Consider the following 9,632-nt stretch of genomic DNA (forward strand, 5'->3'; position numbering starts at 1 on the left):
TAGTCTGATCCTCGGTCAGCATTTCAAGTGTTTAGTTCCACTTTAGGAAATTGGTTAAAAAAAAAAAAAAAGGAAATTGTTTGGTGGCTTGGGGTGACATGTCATGCGTTGTAAGTCTTCCCATTTAAAATAATGGGAAATCAATTCTTGGGTGCAATTCCAGGCAGAGCTCCAGAATTTCAGGATCACCAATGCTCAGGGGGAGATGCTCATTCCCCTGTGGAGAGTGGCATCAAGACACCAAGATACTTGTCGCAGGTTGGTGGTTTCCTTCTGATCCATTCAGCTCTCCGCCCTAGAGAAGCCCTTCTCTACCCTAGAGAAGCCCTCCCTGACCTCCCGTCCAAGACGGCATCCTTGTCCCACTGCCCCCCCCCCCATTCCTCCTCTTGGCATGTGTATCACACCACTGCACCGTGTTGCATATTTGCCTGTTTATCTATTATGGTTGTCTCTCCCACTAGAATGTCAGCTCCGTGTGAGCGGAGACTTGCTGTTTTGTTCATGGCTATACCCCCTCTGCCTACAACAGTGCCTGGTGCATGCGTAGGCACCCAGTAAATGTTGATGAGTGAATGACAGACACAAACCATATGGCACGGGTTTGATGCTGTGCACACAAAGTGACCAGAGTCATGATGCCTGTTCTAATTTCCTTAACCACCCACCTTGAAATAAATAAACAGGAATAAGGGTGTTCTTTTGAGGAAACAGAACAAAGCTCAAGATAAGGTCAAGGCTTTCTTCTCGTCTTCTTTTATGCTCTCTCTTTCGATTTGTTCTCCGGTAAAGGTCCTAAGTATTCGTTGGGGGAGAATGGAGAGTGGCCCAGGTGGTTGAAGTCCAAATTTCCTTTTGGGGACTTCTTAGGGGACCACAGAGAATGTGCTAAATGGGAGGAGAATAAGATGGAGCCTTTGTCCCTTGATTGTAAAATCCAGTAATGGAGCAAATGCCTTGATGGTTGTCCAGACCTTTTGTCATGTTCAGCTTTCAAACTGATTCTGGTGTGAAGACTACCCATAGAGCTCTAAGCAGGTTCTTCCAGCCAGGTCACCTCCTTATGCTTTCATTCAAAACCCTGCCACTCTTTCTTTCTTCCCTAGAAAGACAAAGCAAATCAAATGACAAGATTTCTGGCTTTTTAACACATGTGACTTCTCTTTTTCTCCTTGCTTTTGGCCTACTGTACTGTCTTTGATGGTGAACAAAGCCAACAGGTCTTCGGTAAGTATCAGGGCAATGATCTTAGAAATGCTGACTGGGAGACATCAGAGATCTTCACAATCTACCCAGTTGCTGTTCTATATTTAATTTGGGGTCCTGAATGCAGAGGGACCATCTGAAGAGAATAGAGGAGTTCCTCAAATTCAAAGGTCAGTCTAGAGACTTTTTTTTTTTTCAGTCTAGAGACTTTTTGAGAGTGGAATACTTTTAAGAGTGAATGTCCCAGGCAAACTTGGACATAGGACCACCCTGCCTAAGCAGGATGACTTAAATATGACCTGAGGACCGACAACATGTGGAATTTAGTCAAGTGATCACATGGGAGGCAGTTGCAGACTTCCATGAACAGACTGGGGGAGGTGAGGAACCCTTCTCAAAGTTATGAAATCATTGCCATAACAATTCTTGGTATAATTCAGGGCCTCCTGTCCACATCTCTGACAACACCCCACTTAGTGCTCTGGCCCAAATCTCAGGCTTTTATGGAACCACATCATGCCGAGCAAGGGTCTCCCCAAACCACGGGGGCTGATATAATAGATTCCTGCATAGGTACCAAGAACGCTTTGCCTGAGTGTCAGCAGTTCCTTATCTCTTACTCTGCAGGAATCTCTAAAACATGTGCCAAAGACCTGTTTGGCAATCTGGTGAAATCTCGGAACATCTTCTCTCCCCCTCCAAAAAAAGCTTCTAAATACAGAAAAATGCATGTAATGCACATCTGGTGCTGGCAAACTGTATATTGGTGAGAAAAAAAAAATCACCTAGACCCTTACCTCATGCAACACAGAAAGACCAACCCTAACCCTAAAACCATAAACCTTCTAAAAGACATTAGGTGAAAGTCACCACAGCCTTGGAGTGGGCAAAGCTTCCCCAGAACATAAAAGGCACAAACCACAAAAGAAAACATTCATACATTGGATTTCATTAAAAATATAAAACTTGTTTTTCCAAAGGCAAAACTGAGAAAAAAAAATAGGGAAACCACAAGCTGGTAGAAATACAACATATCCATCAGACAGATCTAAAAATCATGTAAGAATTATGACAAGGGAGCACCTGGGTGGCTCAGGGGTTGAGCGTCTGCCTTTGGCTCAGGTCGTGATCCTGGGATCATGGGATCGAGTCCCACATCGGGCTCCCTGCAGAGAGCCTACTTCTCCCTCTGCCCGTGTCTCTGCCTCTCTGTGTGTCTCTCATGAATAAATAAATAAAATCCTTTAAAAAATTAAAAGAATGTGTAACAAATATACAAAGATTTTTACAGCTCAATAGTGAGAAGACAAATAACTCAATTTTTAAAAAAGGCAAAAAATTTTGAACCAATGCTTCAAAAAGGAAGACACACAGATGGCTGATAGACACACACACACACACACACACATGCACACACACAGATGCTCAACAGGATTAGTTATGAGGGAAATGCAAACTAAACTATAATGAAATACCATTGCACAGCCATAAATTGGCTAAAGTTAACAAGACTGACTGTACCAAACGTTGGCAAGGATGTGGAACAGCTAGACTCTCATATCTTGGAACCTGGAAAAAAGTCTGGCAGTTTCTGGAAAGGTTAAATATTCCCTACGATATGACCCAGCCATTTGACATCAAGAGAAAGGAGAACACAAATCCACCCAGACTCCTACTTGAATGTTAATAACAAGTTTGTCACAGCTAAAAACTGGGAACACCCTAACTGTCCATAAGCAGGTAAATAAATCAACAGATTGTGGTATAGCCATACAGGGGCTTACTCAGCAATAAAAAGGAATAAAAGAAATGTCTGATACACACACACCATGGATAAATTTCAGAATCATTATGTTGCGTAAAAGCTAGCTGAATCCCCTCCTCTCCGCCCCCTGCCCCAGACACGTAAAGCATGATTCTATTTATGTAAAGTCCTTCTTTTTTCAAATATTTTATTTATTCATTCATTCATTCATGAGACACAGAGAGGCAGAGACATAGGCAGAGGGAGAAGCAGGCTCCGTGCCGGAAGCCTGATGTGGGGCTCAATCCCAGGACCCCGAGATCATGACCTGAGCCAAAGACAGATCCTCAACCAACTGAGCCACCCAGATGCTCCTATGTCAAGTTCTTAAAAATGGAAAAGAGTTTATAGTGACAGAAAGCAAAGCTATGATTGCCTGTGGATGAGGTAGAGGGAAGGATGGATTACAGAGGAACATGAAAAAATTGTTGGGGGTGATGGAAGTTCAGTGTCTTGATTAGTGATAGCTTCATGGTGTGCATATATGTCAAAAATGATAACATTTAACATTCTAAATATGCCCAGCTTATTATACTTCAATTGAACATCACTAAAAAATATGCATTTTGTGATACAGTCATATGAGTTTCTTTATTAATACATTGACTAACAAGATCGAGTAGCAGGCCCAATAGCTTCCATAATTTTGCAGTAGAGCTGAGTATAAAAGGTATTTCAGATAATTGCAACAACCATGATAAAATATGGAATTGCCTGTAATTTCTATTGGAAACAGAGTCATAGGTCCTATGGTTTGTTGCCACATTCATATTTGAAGGGAATGCTAAGTTTCATTTAGAGGCCAGTGAAAATAAAGATATTTTGGGGGCACCTGGATGGGCTAGTCGGTTAAGTGTCAGACTCTTGATTTTGGTTGAGGTCATGAGCTCAGGGTCATGAGATAAAGCTTTGCGTCGGGCTCGCACTTAGTACAGAGTCGGCTTGGGGTTCTCTCTCCCTCTCCCTCAGCCCTTCCTGCTTCTGCTCTTTCTCTTTCACTAAAAATAAATAAATAAGACTTTACCAAAAAAAGAAAGGGGAAAAAATAAAGATATTTTTTTTCCATCCAAGTTTATAGAACTCCCAAATTCTATACACAGACCCCAGGTTAAGAAGTCTAGTTGGAAGCAACCCTAGCTGCCTTATGACGTGGTGGTAATAATTCCCCTAGAAGACAGGCATCTTTAAACCTCAGCAATATTAATTATAAAAATGTCCTAACAGGGAAAGGAATTTTATCAGAAAGCATATTTTAGCTGAGATACAATTCAGATATAAATGTGAAAATTTTTTACAAGGTCAAAATCATCAGATTAATATTTTTTGGTTAAGAATGAATCTGTTCATATTTAGTACTTTATATAATTTAAGAGACTTATGTTTAGGAGACTTAGATTATTAGAGTGACATGTTGGTCAGACTTGTTGATTACAATTAAAATGTAGTTGAATCATTGCTTAAACATGCAATTCCTTTTCAAATCTTGCTAAGTTTGTATGCAGTCATTGGAACACTTAAGGTAATTTAAGACTCGATGTACAAATGTCATTTATTAGATTTAAAAGAATTAAGTACAAATATTGGACACTTGAAGTGCTTGCAAAGAAAACCCAAAATATCAAATTTAGAAATACAGTTTAAAATGTTAAAGACATTTAATTAGCTATGTTCATATGGGACCAGATATTAACCAATGACTTCTTTAAAAACAAGCTGATTTTTGTTATTCTATTCTTAGAAATAAAACACTAGATTTGAAGAGGAAACTTATAAGCCCAAGGGGGAAAACTAGGTTTGGTAAATTGTAATTTTGGTAATTCAGAATTATTTCCTAGAATTTCCGTATAGTTTATGCTGTATATAAAAACCACCCAAACTCAGATATAACAGTATGGATGGTTGAAAATGGAACGAGCCACAGGAAATCCAGGATCCTGCTCTCATCTGTGTTTATTTTTGACCTAAGCATCGCTCCTGTCCCCCATCTGGGCCTCTGCCATTGAGGAATTAGCCACAAACACAAGAAAATTCTTTTCAGTAACCTAAGGAGAAGAAAGGTCATTTGTTATACTGGGCTTAGGAACAAATTTAAAATACTGAACCACTTAATTTTTCAAAACAGTGGAATCTAAACAAATGCTAAACTGGTGAACAAATGTGTATTCATTGCCAAAACCCCAGTTGGTTTGGACAGCATTTTTTCCCGGCTCCTTCAGCAGAGTTGATCCCTTGGCCTGCCCTCTCCAACAGTGTAAAAAAATCCCCAGGGGAATACAATAGTTGTACAATAAGCATTTTTAACAATCTACAACATTAATGACAGCTAAATACCAATGTACAAACTTTCCTTCTCACTGAATTGTTGGGTAGATCAAATAAAATAATATTTTTTGACCTCCCCAATTTGAAATGATTGCTTTCTTTACTAGATAAGTGTTCAGTGACTGTATTATTTAGGATATCAGTTTGGCTGCTGTGATAGAAAAACATCCCTCCAATGTGGCATTTATTTGATACATTTTCCTCACTTAAATGTCTGGGTAGTCAGTTGATGGCTGGTTTGGTGGTTCCACTGTCCTCTGGGACCCATGGTTGTTGCTCTACCATCATCAACAAGTGGTTTCCACTTTATAATCCAAAATGTGCCCTAACTTCAGCCAGCAGGAAGGGGGAAAAAAGCTGTAAGGCTCATTTCTTTCTCATAAGGCAACTGCCCAGAAGTTGAACACATCACCTTCATTCACACCCTATTGGCCAGAACGTAATGACCATGCCTGGAGCACCTGGGTAGCTCAGTCATTTAAGGGTCTGCTTTCAGCTCAGGTCACGATCTTGGGGTCCTGGAGTCAAGCCCCAAGTCAAGCTCCCTGCTCAGTGGGGAGTCTGCTTCTCCCGCCATCATCTCCTCGCTACCCCCACTTCTTGTGCTCTCTCTCTCTCTGAAATAAATAAAATATATATTCTTAAATGACATAACTACTTACATTGGAGTTTGGAAAATGTAGACTTTATCTCAGCAGACAGTGCCAAGTTACATATTTGATTGCTGTGGTGGAAAGGGAGAACAGACAGTGAGTAACACTGCCACATTCAACATTATACTCTATAGATTATTGAGTTTTGCGTGCATCGTGATTTCTCTTGTGAAATATTACTTGTAGGCTCAAATTGGTGCTGCCGCTTAGGAGAGAAATTTTGAAATATCTGTTTAAATAGAAAATGTAACCCAGGAATTCTGTTACCCATCTCCTTTCTAAACAGAAACACGTCAATAGTCTATAGTTACCATGTGGAAGAAGATGTTCTTTGAACGTTGGTTATAAGAGTAAAAAGATGAAGAATAACTAACTGGCAAATCAAAAAGAAGTGTCTAGCCTGGTATATCCATATTTTCGAATATCTAAGGAGGTGAATCTATATGTATGGGAAATGTAACTTGTAGAATGTCATAAATAGTATGTTTATACATTTTAAGAAGAATATATTTGTATACACCATGCTTATAAATACTCAGAGAATTGTTGCAAAGAATTTAGATATTAAAAAGATCTGGAAAGATTGATATTAAAAGATATATATATATGGGGTGGTGCCTGTGTGGCTGAATTGGTTGAGCATCTGACTCTTGATCTCAGCCCAAGTTCTGATCTCAGGGTCATGGGTTCAGGCCCCATGTTGGGTTCCATGCTGGGCATGGAGTCTACTTTTTAAAAAATTAAATAAATAAAAACATAAAATATATATATTTTAAAAGAAAATAGTACATTCCAATGCATAATAGATGTAATACTATACTATATACATGATATATATATAGTATATAACTCCAGATACTATAATATATAGTGTCTTAATTATTTATTATATAATATACCATTAAAGTATCAGTTATTTGCAGAATGACCCTCATTTAGATTACTCTGATGTTTTCTCATGATTAGATTCAGGTTCTCTTTGGCAAGAATTCCATAGAGGCGATGATGTGTTCTTTACAGCACATGTTTTCAATTTGTCCCATTAACGGTGCTATTAACTCCAATACTTAATTAAGGTGCTGTCTGCCAACCTCCTCCACTATCAAGCTACTCTTCTTTCCTTTGTAATTAATAAGTATTTTGTGAGAATATACTTTGAGACTATGCACAAAGACTGTTCCTCATCAAACTTTCAATCTATTAACTTATTTATTCATACTCTTTTATTCAATGCGTTTAGCTTATTACTCTCCTACTTATTTTCATGCCATACTGTTCCAGATGTGGTCAGTGGGAGACTCCTTGGCTTCTGTGCCGCTTTGACATCTCAGGTTCATCTTCTACTTGTCCTGACTCAGTCTTGGAATTATTTCTCCAAAAATCTATAGTTCCTCTTAGTGGAAAAGAAATTTTAGAAACCAGGAGCTGGGTGCTGTGTGTGCATCTTCTTGCTACCATTCTGTCTCTGCTCTCAGGCTCCCTCAGTGGACAGAGCTATAGACACAAATGCATACAGACCCTTATCCACACACAGAAGCAGACATGCACATGCAGACATGTATATACATACACATGAACATATATAGATGCATATACATGTACACATACAGATACACATGAACATGAAGACACGTACATCAATATTTTTTTAATGTGCCAAGCTGATTCAGTAATTCAGTTGGAAGGGCAGCTTGGGTGGCTCAGCGGTTTAGCACCGCCTTCAGCCTCCAGGGCTGTGATCCTGGGGACCCGGGATCGAGTCCTGCACCAGGCTCCCTGCATGGAGCCTGCTTCTCCCTCTGCCTGTGTCTCTGCCTCTCTCTCTCTCTCTGTCTCTCATAAATAAATAAATAAAATTAAAATATTTTTTAATAAAATCAAAATCTGAAAAAAATAATTCAGCTGGAAGAGGAAATGTGCGACCAAAACAGCTTGAAAATGAATACAAATTGGCTAAAACAGGTAACAGAGCCATAATAATCAAAACTGAGAGGTGTTGGCATAAACAGACAAATAGATCAATGTAATAAAATAGGGAGCTTAGGAACAAATGGATATTTAGGATATTTATGCAAATTTGTGCTGCTCAATGGAGTAAGCATGGATTACTCAATGCCTTTGGAACAATTGGTTCTCCATTGGGAAAGTTTAACTCTTAACTTTCTCAGTCATTAAAACAAATTCCAAATGTAACAAAAGTACACATCAAAAGAGAAAAGAAAGCATAAAGATCCTAGAAAAAAACGTGAGACTATTTCTACAGAATCAGAGCAGGGCAGAGTCTTTTTTTTTTTTTTCAGGGCAGAGTCTTTGAGCAAAATTGAGCAGCAATAATGATTAAAACAAAATAAACAAAATAAAAAGACAAACAAAAAGACAAAATCTATAATGAAGACAATGGTGAATTTGACTGCAAAAGGTTCAAAACTATCTACAAAATAGATCAGAAACCAAGTTAATAGACAGTGGACAGTTTAGAAGAGACATCTGCTCAATATACTCTGGGAATGTACACACAGACCTAATAACAGTGGTTCCTCAAAGGGAAGGGGGATTGGTTTTGGAGGAAAGTTGGAAGAAAGATCAAGGGAAACTTCACTTTATTTGTATTCTTTGATTTTTTAAATGATGATAATGTACTTATTGTATTATTGGAGTAATTAAAAATAAATAGCAAAACTAATCATTTTATAAAGAGAAATGATTTAGATTAGAAGAAATAGTTTATGTTAATCGTATAGCACAGACCTGGCACATAATGAAATGCCAGCGATCATTCTTCTGTTTTTAGGCATGTGATTTTTTAATAAAATCCATTCCCCAGTAGGCAGGATTCCAGGTTTCTGGCTTTGTCACCAACTTGCTTTGTGACAGTTCCTGTATATGATTCCCAGTTGCTCCTCCCTAAAATGAAGGGGTCAGACTTATGTCTCTCTCAACATTAAAATTCTGTGATTAGACTATTTTACAAAAGACCTCACAAATGGATTTTGTATTAGCTTTCTATTGCTTGTGTAATAAATTATCACAAACTAACAGGACATATTTACTGACTCACAGTTTATGTGGGTTAGGAGTACAGGTATGGCTCACCTGGGTCCTCTGCACGATGTCTCAGCATGCTACAGTCAAGGTGGGGGGTCAGGTTTCATTTTTACCTGGAGGCTTAGCAACCAGGCAGCGACCCCCATCCATGCTCATTCAGGTTGTTGGCACAATTTATTTCCCTGTGGTTGTGTGATTGAGGGCCCAGCTCCCTAAACACCATTGGCTGGGGCCTGTTCTCAATCCCAGAGTCAGCCTGCAGTTTCTTGCCATGTGGTCCTCACCGCAGGCAGTTTACATCCACCATAGGCAGTGCACACTCACCATAGGCAGTTCACACTTACCATGGGCAGTTCACACTCACCATTGGGAGCTCACATCCAACATAGGCAGTTAATGCATAGATGTTTGCTTCTTCAAGGCCATCATCTCTTATTCTAGTACATGCCAGCCAGACGGTGTCTCTCTCTCTCTCTCTCTCTCTCTCTCTCTCTCTCTCACACACACACACACACACACACACACACACACACAAAATTACAGGAATGATGTTGATCATGATCACTTTTGCCACATAATATCATTATTAAGGGGGTGACATC

This window comes from Vulpes vulpes, chromosome 14 (assembly GCF_048418805.1).
Source record: "Vulpes vulpes isolate BD-2025 chromosome 14, VulVul3, whole genome shotgun sequence".
In the NCBI taxonomy this organism is placed as follows: Eukaryota; Metazoa; Chordata; class Mammalia; order Carnivora; family Canidae; genus Vulpes; species Vulpes vulpes.